The sequence below is a fragment of the Triticum dicoccoides genome, chromosome 2A (assembly GCF_002162155.2).
Source record: "Triticum dicoccoides isolate Atlit2015 ecotype Zavitan chromosome 2A, WEW_v2.0, whole genome shotgun sequence".
NCBI classification, from domain to species: domain Eukaryota; kingdom Viridiplantae; phylum Streptophyta; class Magnoliopsida; order Poales; family Poaceae; genus Triticum; species Triticum dicoccoides.
The window spans coordinates 581,942,458-581,955,318 of NC_041382.1; positions in this window are offsets into that span (position 1 = coordinate 581,942,458).

Consider the following 12,861-nt stretch of genomic DNA (forward strand, 5'->3'; position numbering starts at 1 on the left):
TCTCTCCCTCCCTCTTCTACTATATTGCTTCCCTTCCGCAAAGTAAATCTCGAAACCTTCATCACTCCCGCACGCTCTCCTTCTTCCTTCTGCACACAAACACAAACTGAAAATCGAGTTTGTGTCACTGGACAACCGCCACCACATTCGCCAACCGCCCTCCAATTCGACATATAGACCGCCAAACACTGCCTGCGACAACACCAATGACGCTGCCGGCCGCGGTGACCGACGGCGAGGACTTCAACAGCTACGGCGGAAATCGCAACAAAGAAAGAGCAACGACACAATAAGCAGATGTAAGCGAAGAACACCACACAAGTAATTGAAGGTAAATATCATTCTATCCCATTCCATTCCACCGGGTAGATCGTAGCGATTTTTCCACTTCCAGGGACAGCAACCCTAGCCACCGCTACCAAGGAGTTTTCCAATACCCTAAATCAATTTGTCTAACAAATTGAACTAGCATAGAGATGCGATTTAATACAAATGCTACTGCTCTCAGCCCTAGTATTTTCGCGAGACAATAAGTGCTCAAAGTTACTATACCTTCAACATCACTAACTAGAATACGTCAGTAGATCCAAACCCCGCAAGCATCCTGAGAGGCCAAACCTAATAACCACACAAGATTTTCTACATCCCTTGTCCCTTGAATGTAACCGTTTTTCAAATTAAGTGCCTCTGGTGTGAAAGAACCTGAACAAAGAATAGGTGTACCCTATGCTTCTAGGGTGAAACAACCCGTGCCTCTCTATCCATACAAATTTGTTTTCTCACCACATAGTTTTTGTTTCTATGACACACAACTATGCTTCTAACACCTGGACATTTTTTATGCAGCAAAGAGAAACCCTCACGAAGAAGCTAACATCCAGCAAACTACTGACGAAGACCCTGCTGAAGAGCATGCAATACAACAAGCTCCTGTCAAAGGTTTGAGCAAAGTGTCGACTGTCAATCTACCAAAAACTATGTAGAGACATTAATAACTTAACTGCTCTCCTTGACAACAATAACTTAATTATGTCTACAAATAAAACTACCTGCCCCTTTTTATAGATTTCTTTATAGAAAACATTAAACATGTCCACACACTATCTTATTTTTAATTCAAAAATAGTTTATCTTACCCAGTAAATCTTCGACTCTGCTTGATGATATTCCTCCCATTATGAAATATCACCTGGAGTGTGCATTTTTGTCTCAGAAAATACTTCACCCTAACTTCACTTCCTCGGCTGCACTTATAACCATAATTAATATTTTTTTCTATCCCCTGATTAGGTCAATCGGTAACAGTAGTAATAACCTTTTTAACCCAAAAAAGAAACTAAAAATCCCCTTTTGGAGTTTCACATTCCTTATGGGTAATCGTGGAAGATATATATATTTTAAATCTGTATCAATTATTTTTGGACAAAACTATATCCTTTTTTGTTACTTGGTCATTATGCAGGACACAAAGACGGTGATATTGAAATCGCAGAAATACACAGCATGTCTCCTCATTCGTCAGAAAAGGACACAGAACAAAACATGAAGAACAAAGCACCCGCGACAGAAATGGTAACTTACACCAGGCTCAACAGGAGTAAACATCTAGCAACAAGCAAAAAAAGATAAAATTATATACCAGCACTATTTTTACTCCTAGAGCAAAAATGCAAAAGCAAAAGGACAATGCTGAAAACATTGTTGACACTAGTACCTTGCAGCATCAGCCATTGCCTCTAATGGTACTCGCGCCAACAGCACCAACCGCCACAAAGAAACTAGGTGAAAGCAAGAAGAAAAACAAACGACAATGGGTAGAAAAAGAACAAGACGATACCAACAGCAATGGTTCAGATACCGATGATGACGACGATGACAAACAACATGATGTAGATTTCATTCGTACAGACGGCGATGATGCCGAGCACGACAGTGACGCAGAACAGGAGGACGATGTAAAAATGTACTTATGTACTAATTTTGAATACCACTATTCAGCACTCAAGATCTAACGTTCCTTTCTAACAAAACCATTTTTTTCTTCCGAAACAGTCCAAATCAAGCCAGAAAGATAGAAAGAGGACAAAGACAAGCGGAAAAGAATTGGCAGCACCAACAATTGATGAAGAACAAGAAGCAAAAAACAAAGACAAATGCCAAATCAAGGCAGGGGCAACATTCGCCCATGTCAAGAAAGCATGGAAATTACTTAAAGAACGTCACAAGCAAGATATTAGGACATCAGGATTTGGCAGCATAGAGAACTACAAAATAACGGGCTCCATCTACAGACCGCTTGCAGCACACATCTACGACAACCTGGACACAGAAAGCATGACAATAACCTTCAGTGATGGTACCGAAGACAAAAAAATCAAGATTACCAAGGAAGGTATCCACAAGGTCTTTGGATACCCAAACGACACGCAAATGTCAGCACCAAGGCCAACGAGTTCCCCAAGTTCAATGAAGGAACTAATGTCAGACCTTGGCTTCAAAAGTACAGATTTCACGCCAAAACAACTATTCAAGGAGCTAGAAAAATTGGTGGAAATAGATGACGAAGAATCAAATAAGAAATTAGTTAAAATATTTTTCCTTATTTTTTTCCACAACGTTGTTTGCGGGTCAACCGTCACTATCTTCAGCCAACAAGCTATAATGGTCAAGAACATGAATTATGAACATATGGCACAAATGGATTTCTGTGAGCTAATCGTCGAAAGGATTAAGTAAGGTGCCAAGAAATGGCAGGAGCACAGGACATTGGATCAAGAAAGCAAGAACAAAAATAACCTCAATGGTTTGGTACAGGGACCAGTAATCATGTACCTCGACTCCTTGCTTCTGCCAATGACACAAAAGAAATGCGGAAGATTGCAAAGACAATGGACAAGACCTCATTACCATGAGCAAACCATCTCAAAGAGAGTCACCTAGCGAAAATAGCTAGAGCAGACATGAAAACGGACGGAAAACATGACCGGATGACTATGAATTTGGCAAGATACAGGTATAGCCCTATTGAATATATATGCATTGTCCCTTATAAAAACGGTTTCCAGTCTAACCAATTCCATTCTGCCGAAACAATGCAGACATGGAAAGGAACAGTAGAGAGGATCATCTATGCCAGCACAACAACACCTTCGTATTCAATACAAATGATACCGGCACAACAACAGAAGCACCAGCAGACGACCAAACTACTACCACCTCCAACCAAGCGCTAGGACAAAGCACATGTCAGCACGAGCGGAAGCAAGGAACCTGACAAAGGCACCAACCTAATTTGCTTGTCTTCAGGAATATAAGCTCTAGAGTCCCATCTATTGCACAAATGCAGTCTTTCATGTGTTGATATGCTCTTTTATCACCATGAATCCTTTGATGCAAAGTGTGAAAAAATGAGTCTTTTTGGCTTGAGGTAGTGAGAAGACAACCTTACCACACAATGTAGTACCTCATGGAACTTACGGTGGGTAGTGAAGCATTTTTGGGTCCTTCTATTTGATAGACAAACCATCAAAGTCCACAAGAACATAGCAAGAGACTCGTATATGCTCAGATGAATATACATAAGCTTTTTTCTCTTAATTATGATCACTACCATCGCCACTACCAGTGTCAGATGGCATCTGCACATACATAATCACTCATTATTAGATGCAAAATATCATCCAAGTAGCAATAACAAACCAAATAACATCAGTGATAGTGGCACTAATTCGTTAAAATTGCAAATGATGGTTCAGCATTACATATCATTCAAATAGTGCATACATAAATAGGGTTCAATAGTTCACACACAAACATTGTTCAATAGCTCGCACATGTTTGCCAATAGTGCATAGTCAAAGAACATAAGAAACCATGTAACTGAGCCAACTACTTCCCATACTTCATGGTAAACTTCTTGTGAAGCCAATCCTTATGTGCGCCAACAACCATGTGCAAAAACATCTCTCTTTGCTCTCTTTTGATGAATAACTCGGTAGCCATGCACAGTAATATTTTTGTGAATGATTGAATAGTCTATTGGGACTCCTTAGCAATGTTTTTGTCTCTCTAATACCATCTTGCATGTGCAGTTCTAGGTTTCTTGTGCTTCTCGTCAATGCTTTTTCCAAGCCTCTTATTCATCGATGGCACGTAAGGAGAAGATGGCACCATAGGAGAAGGTGGCACTTGGGAATCTTCCACAAATCAACATCTATGATGGCTTCAAGATCAATGGTGGCTGGTATTGCTGCACTAGAGGAGGGGGTATGCCAGATGAAGGATTCCAATGATCTGTCCCATCACTAGTGATATCCTCAAATATAACAAAAAAGTTTGCTTCATTGTGAAGTCCTTTCTTTCAGAAATTGCAACAACCTAGGAGGTCCTCCGAGCCATTACAAACGAAATATTAAATATAAGAAAAGTATGAATTCATTAAAAAGAAATGCAATGCATAAACATGACAAGTCACAATTTTTGCCTTCTTCCACCACTCGGGATCTTTCTTATAGTGTTGAGCACAAAGTCACACCCCCCTCCGGTCTCCCTCGATTTGAGCTTCTTGAATAAATTATGTTCGGCTTTCAGATTGTCCCATTTATTTTTAGCCAGGCTCGCGTGTAGTTCAATCTGGGTCTCACTTTAAATTGCATTGCCACTTCGTCATATGCATTGTGGGTCAAGTAGGTGTTTGGCCTATGTCCAACCCGCACTTGCACGACAAACAACTCGGTAACAATCCTAGTGTTCTCTTCACTCCACTTGGCAACCATACTCAAACTTGACTATACAAAATTTGTGATTTTGTTTTTGCGTTTCGTACTAGCAATATGCACTACTTGTTATCATTATCTACTAGGAAAATGCATCAGGGATATCTACTAGTAGAACATGCACACACAAATAAGCAAAAATAGGGACATATCTATGGGCAGCTCACATCGCATACACATGTACAAATCAACAAAGATGTCATCATTCATATGGTAGCAGCAGTACCATTATCCTCTGTATTAACACGCCCATGGACAAATACGCACATGAACCAAGTTTTGCACTGTACAAGCTATTGATGCACACTCTAATCAAGACCGCATTAAGAAGAAACTCTTGGTAATAATTTTATTTGTTTTAGCATTCATAGTATTGTGTTTGTTACTTAAAATGGGCCATCATACCATTTAACAATTGTGTTATTGCAACAAAGACTTCCCAATTGTGTTCTTTCTGACCAGATGGATTGACAAGGTGAAATGAGAATTATTATCTACCATGATACCGACGTATGGTTGATATACTCTATGATAAAGAAAGATGGATGGCTCATAGTGGATGGGTGGAAGGATTTACTTTGCTTGTATGAAATGGTAGTAGGAGTCAGGTTGGTCTTCAAAAATCCTCCATGGAGGCGATGAGGTTCTCCTCTCTATCACACCCATGCTCGAGCAATTTGTTAAATCTGGAAAATCTGATGAAGAGTAATTATGTGTTGCTTCTCTTGTACTTCATATTCATGCTCGACCACTCCTATTGGTGATGTGATACTTTTGGGAATGAGGTTGCTGATGTACCAAATATTTTGTTCTATGTTTGAAATTTTAATGCTATATTATTCTCTATGGTCATATTTTCTATTTCATCCTTTATTTTAAAATTAATATAGCATTTAACAGTTTAGTAAAATGAGAGCATTTATGAAAAAATCAATGGGTTAATATGCTAAAACTCTACCATGGTAGAAAAACCCAAAACTATGTTTTGAAGCCCACCGCGCCATTTTCTATCCTTTCTCTAACCCATCGAACATTTTCTGTGACATTACAAAATGTCGCGTAATGTGTACATACCTAGTGAAGGCCAAACATGTCGCCTAAAACCAGGCCAGTACGTCACCAAGGTACCAGAGGGGGCTCATCCGAGAGAAAATCAGCTGGTGATGGACAACCGTCACAAAAAATAATCATAGGTGACGGTTTGTGGTTCGTCATTAGGATTTTGGTCACAAAATAGCACATATTTTGTACTGACTAGAATAAGATGAGATCAACCTACGCAAAAAGGGGTCACGAACTAGTTGATCAATAAGTGATCTTGAACACCTGCCTACGATTCCATACATCACCCACCGTGCCCTCTTCTTACTTGCATACCCACGAGAAGAAACAATCACGATACACACACATTGATCAAGTTTTTATTAGTTCAAACCACGTGTCGTCATATTTGACACATATTTTCTACATTATAATGAGGAAATGTTTAGGATTGGCCGATCGGCCATTTCTTTCTCCTGTGCAATGCAACCATATGTTGGTCGCCTGTTCCCCTATCCCTCGCTGGTTTCCACACATCAGTTATCAAGACCGTGGCTAGCATCAGCAAAGGAAGTGTCGCGTGCGCACCACCGCTCTATACAACCTAAGATTCCCTGCGGCTCTGGCCCTACCTTCTTCCTAGACACGCACACACAACCATCGCTGACACAAGCTGCTGCAGCAATCGAAATCCCTTGTGATTGTGAATCCAGCTATGTGATTTCTGCAACCGGGATTCATCCATGGCCATCCACACCCATCCGCTCATCCTCCCCACACCTTGGTTGGTTGCTTCAAAGAGAGCAAGGGGTCTGGGACGTTGTGACCGCCTGCATCAGGTGTTGTGACCAGCGGAGCCAGAAGCTGCAATGGGCGTGAGCAATGATGTCGTGGATGGTGCAACTACAACTTCTACGAGTCGGTGCTAGGAGTGGATCGGCTCTTGGCGCTGCTAGATGACTCCCCCCCACGCGGGTGGCTACTATGATGGAGATGACGACCGTTGTGGACACACATAACAGGTAGGCCAACGAAGGGTCAAAATATATTACAGCATGGGGTCCACACATCAGGTGGGTCCAGATAAATTTCATATCGACAAACCATCCACTTGGATGACCATCAAGTCACTCGGACAACAAAAACCACTCGGAGCATAGCACTCCACTCGACGAACTCATTCCACTCGGAGTACCTGATCCCACTCGGATATGCGAAGACCAACAGTCGACAAGGCACTCGAGGCATATCTTAGTAGCAGGCTGACATTATGACATCAACGCCCCACTTTGTAACATAGGAGGTGGAGGGGTGGCGCACTCTACATAAGCCACCCCCACCACTAGACTGGGGCAGGCCCTCATTCCTCACACCTCTCTCTCTCTTTTCGCCATTAGTCTCAGGACTACGAGGATCCATTCTCCTCTCATTGTAATCTCCGGATACATACTAAGATAAAACAAAGCCTCTCCGGGGCATGAGACGTAGGGTTGTTATCTCCATCGCAAGAGGTCCGAACTCGCTAAAACCACCATGTCACCCATTTGCATCTCGATAGATCATGCTCCTTTACCCTATCCCTTATTATTGTCGGAATCGTTCCCACGATAGTTGGTGCCCACCGTGGGGCATGGCGTCTACCGAGCCATGATGCAAATGGTTTTATTTCTTCGATCTTCGCCCCTCGGTCAGCAATCATCGATGGAGAATTTGATTCAGTATGTTCCAGACATCGCTCCATTCACTGGAAAGTCATGACACTCTACGTACAGAAGGATCAGGGAGTTGCTCATCTCAACTTGTCCTCTTTACAATCAAACAATGATCTAACAATGGTTTGTTCTTCTTATGTATGCACACGAGCTTATACAAAAGGACACTTCCTTTTGTTCTGATTGGTGGCTCGGCTCCCGGACGATGAAGCATCGTCGTCTGCCCATCATCATCTCACGAACTCATCTGCGATGCCATCGCCGAGTGCTCACACACGCACAACCACTAACACTCGGCCTGGTTCCCCGACCGACTGAGCACAACGACCGGCGGTCGACTCGGTTCCTCGAGCGACAAGGCGCGGCTGCCGGCAATCCGCCAAGTTCCACGGGTATCGAAGCGCGTCTCCAGCTCCTCGAGCAGTGAGGCACGATCACCAGCGCTCGCATTGGCTTCGCCCTTGGTTGCACCGGCCCGCGACTCCCGCGCCTGGACTGCGGCTAGCTGCTCATCCTCCTCGTCGCCTCCTCCGGGCAGGCGTCTGATTCCGGCCAGACCGGCGGTTTCCGCCGCAGCGGGGCTCTCCTTCAGGCTGCCTCTACAGCTCTCCTCATTTCAAGTCCCATCGCATGCAGAATCTTCTTTAATTCTTGCTTAATTAGCACTAATATCTCCTGCATGCAGGTCCTAGACGTGGGGCAACTCCTTCAATGCATTGGACATGGACAATCAAACCTAAATACCAGGCTTTATTGCTCCACGACTAACCGACCGAGCTTTGCACCAAATCAACCTCCTCGAGGGATAACTGCATGGAGGAAAAAGGAAACGGAAGGACTGGCTCCGACCAGTATGCCGCTTCGCTGGCTCCACTTCATCAAGGTATAATCGCCTCATTAAGCGGCTCATCTGGTGAGTTTTTCCTGCACCAGTTACCTAATTACTGCAGCCAAAACTTCTGCTATTCCCGCGCCAGTAATTGATGCATGCATGCATGTGCAACGACCCGACCATTAATTTTGTGGCTATGCTAGCTAACTTGTAGGGAAGTGCTGATCCAAAAAATAAATATTCGTGGCCATACTTGATACTAACTCGCAGGGTCACTAGTCCCGTCGTGGTGGTCCCCAGACAACAATTCACTCGGACGGACATTTCGTTTAGGCAATAACACAATGACATGCAGTCGGATGCCCCGCGCCTCGCCACTTCGCTGGACGCGTCTACAACACTCGGACGCCCAACGCATCATCACTCGGTGGGTCATCACCACTCTAACGCCTCGCGCATCGTCACTCCACGGGACGTGTCTACTTCACTAGAACCGCCCGCGCATCGTCATTCCGCGGAACACGTCTACTTCACTCGGACGCCCCGAGCATCGTCACTTCATGGGACGCGCCTACATCACTCGGATGCTCCGTGCATCGTCACTTCACGGGACGCGTCTACATCACTCGGACGCCCTGCACATCGTCACTCCAAGGGACACGTCTACTTCACTCAGATGCCCCGCGCATCGTCACTCCGCGGAACGCGTCTACTTCACTCGGACGCCCCGTGCATGACCACTCCACAGGACGCATCTACTTTACTCGGCCGCCCCGCACGTCGCCATTGGTTGGTCACCTCATCACCACTCGGCCGCCTCGCGTGTCGCCATCGTGTAGGATCGTGTCACAGCCCTAGCTTAGCTTTGCTTACTCTTGCATGATCATCATGGCATCATGTTTTTTTCATGAAACTGAAATGGGGATGATCAAACCCCTAGCACCAAAGCAATGCAAATAGGCCCAACTTTAAATATTTTCAATGAACCCAATATGCCCTTAAAAAATGTTCATCATTTTTGGTTCTGTCTAAAACCTCTGCCAAAAATAGGTTCATAAATTTTGGAGCCATTTTGGATTTTTGAATTAAGACATAACTATTTGCATTTGGGCATTTAAAATACTATAAATACTTTTAAATGCCCAAATACTGTTGAAAGTAATTTTAGGCTGTTGGGAGTAATTCCAAAGGTGCCTATGATTATTTTTAGAATTTTCTAAAATGGATTAGTATTTCTACTAATTCAAAACAAACAATAGAGAATTAAATAAATGAAAACAGAAAGAGAGAGAGAGAAGAGAGAGAGAGAGAGAGAGAGAGAGAGAGAGAGAGAGAGATAGTACCTGGGCTTACCTGGCGGCCCAAGTGGCCGGCCCAGCCCACCACCGCAGCCTCCCTGTCGTCTTCCTCCCCGGCCAGTAGGCAGAGCGTGTGCTCGTCGCGCATGCACACGTGCCCGAGCCACCTCCTGCCTGGCTGCCTGCGTCCCCGACGCCCTAGACGCCTCCATGTGTTGCCACGCACCCTCCCTCGACCCTCTGCACCTCCTCCCTCCTTGCAGCTCTCTCCCCTCCCCTCTCTCTCACCCACCGAGCGGAGCTCGTCGCCACCGCCGCCGTTTTCATAGCCACCGCTGTCCTCGCGCCCCCTCTCCCTCTCTGGAAGCTCCGCCATGACCTTCTCGTCATCTTCGCCAAGCCAAACGATGCCAGAGCGCCCTGCAGCGCCGCCATCGTCGTTGTCTTCTCCCTCTGCCCCGAGCGCCGCCCCATCCGATTCGTCGCCGTCCGGGCTTCCCCGACCTCACCGACGACGCCATCGAGTTCACTGTGAGCTCCTGCTCCTCCCCCCTTGCTCACCCCCTCCTTACCCATTTGCTAGTCACCGTCACCGCGACCCCGAGCTCCGGCCGCCGCCATGGCCGGTGAGCTTCGTGCTCCCGAGCTCCTCCAGCTGTGCTCGTTGCCTCCGTGTGCTCCTGGTGATCCCAGAAACCCATAAAGACCATCGGCCGCGCCAGCCGTGCTCCTAACGCCTAAACCATGGATGCCCAAACTCCGGCGGCCACAACCGAGCTCGCCGCCGTCGACTCCGGCCACCCCAGGCCCGAAGACCACCACCATCCGACGCGCCATCGCGCCAGCTCTCCGTAGGGCCAAAGGGCGCACCGAACGATGCACTGTAGGCGAAACCCGAGCCACCCCGGTGCGTCTCCGCCGTGTTTTTGGTCGTCGTCGGCGAAACTCTGACGAGCCAATGTGGCACACTTAGTTAACATTAATGACGCCATTAGCTGATCACTATGCCACTGACGGATGGGCCCCACGCGCTAATTAACCCCAGATTTTATTCCCTGTTTAACTTAGACTAACCCACCGGGCCCACATGTCAGGTTGACTTTGCTGACGTGGCTGTTGACCGGACCCACCTGTCATTGACACTGAACAACACTGGGTCACTGACCAGTGGACCCCACTGGTCAGGTTTGACCTGGACCTGGCGTGTTGACCTGCTGATGTCACACTTATGTCATGCCGATGCAATAAGCTATTTTCTGGATTTAATTTAATTCAGGAAATTCCAGAAAATGCCCAAAACTTCTAAAAATCATAGAAATTCAACCGTAACTCCAAATGAAATAAATTATATATGAAAAATTATCAGAAAAATTCAAGGAATACATCTGTACCATTTTCATGCATGTTAGAACAACTTAAGGCAACTGTTTAGGACAAATCAAATGAATGGTATTTAAATAACCACATGTGGAGTTTGAATTTGAACTTTGGGTTCAAACCAACTTCATTTAATTATGTTGCTAGTTGCATTAGCTCAATCAACAACATATTGCCATGTCATTATCATGCATCATGTTGTGCATTGCATTGATTGTGTTCCTTCTCTGTTGCCGGTGGTTGTCCCCTCTCGATAGACGTTGTACCGACGCTGTGATCGTTGACACTGATGAAGACCCAATGATATCTTCAGAAGTGCCAGGCAAGCAAAACCCCCTTGTTCATTCCGATACAATCCCACTCTCTCGCTCCTGCTCTGTTTTACTGCATTAGGACAACAATGATTCAACTGTTACATGATGCGGTAGTTGAACCCCTTTCCTCTGCATGACCTGTCATTGCCACAGTAAATAGATGAAACCCACTAGCATGAGTAGGAGCTATTTGAGCCCTGATGTGCCTACTCATTCATGCTTGTTTGTCATGCCTGCTATTGCATAAGAGTTGTGTCAGGTCTGATTCATCAGGAATGAATCGGAGGTGTGTGAACATGTCCTACTGTGTGTGAGCTAAGTGTGTGAACACGTCTTGGTAAAGGTAGCGGTGAGAGGCCATGTTGGAGTACATGGTGGGTTGTCTCATTGAAACCGTCCTCAGGAACTGAGTTCTGTGTATGTGATCCATGAACAGCTACTACCACTCATTGGGATCCTTAATTGACCCTCTCGACTTCTTAATCACCCTAGTACTCTGTCCAGGAGTTGCAACTAGTTTCTGGCGTTTGTAGGTTATGTGTTGGCGGCCGTGCATAGCGCTGACCCTAGGGGTGGGCTATGATGCGGTAGATACACCGTGGCACGGTGTACTGGGCGCCCGTTTGGTGTCTCGAGAACCCTGTTCACATTGTTCGGGGCCGTATGTGGAAACCTCGGCCGGACTCCCTACGGATGGAACCTGGATAGGCGATAAACCTGGACTAGAGACTTAAGTGTTTAGGTAGGCCGTGGCCGACACCCTCGTTGGGCTTCCGCTTGAAGGTTGCCGAGTACATGTCGTGTAAACGACGGTAAGTGGTTGGAGCGTGTGTGAAGAAGTACACCCCTGCAGGGTTATCATTATCTATTCGAATAGCCGGATTCCTCGGATATGGAAACTTGGACCCCTTGCATAGTTCATAGACAAGTGAAAGTGGATACTCTAAAACTCGCAAGATAAGTGTGAGTGCTATGGATGACCTTCTCGTAGGGAGACGGGAGCGGATCCATAGTGGTGTATTGAATGGTGAATACGTGGACTCGTGTGCGCCACCTCAAAAGAGTTGCTTGTAGTTGTAGTTCAAGTTAGCCACTGGGTCAAAGCTGGCTTGCTGCAGTTAAACTCCACTACCCCTTTGTTGATACCGATGATTATGTAATTAGTTCTGATGTAAGTCTTGCTGAGTACAATTGTACTCACGTTTGCTTAATTTATGTTTTGTAGAGAGACGTCAGTCTCGCTAGTAGTTCCGTGTGGGCTTCGACGTTTAGCTTGCTACCTCAGCTACGATCTTGTGCCCTCGGCAGGATTTGGTAGATAGTCAGGCTTCTCAGCCTTTTTCATTTATAGAAGTCTGTACTCAGACATGTTAAGCTTCCGCATGTGCTCTGATTGTATGCTATGATTGTTGGGTCATGAGACACATGTTTGCAATATCTCGCTCCTCGAAGCCTAATGAATAAATACTCTTGAGTCATAGAGTTATGTTGTGATGCCATGTTGTATTTACA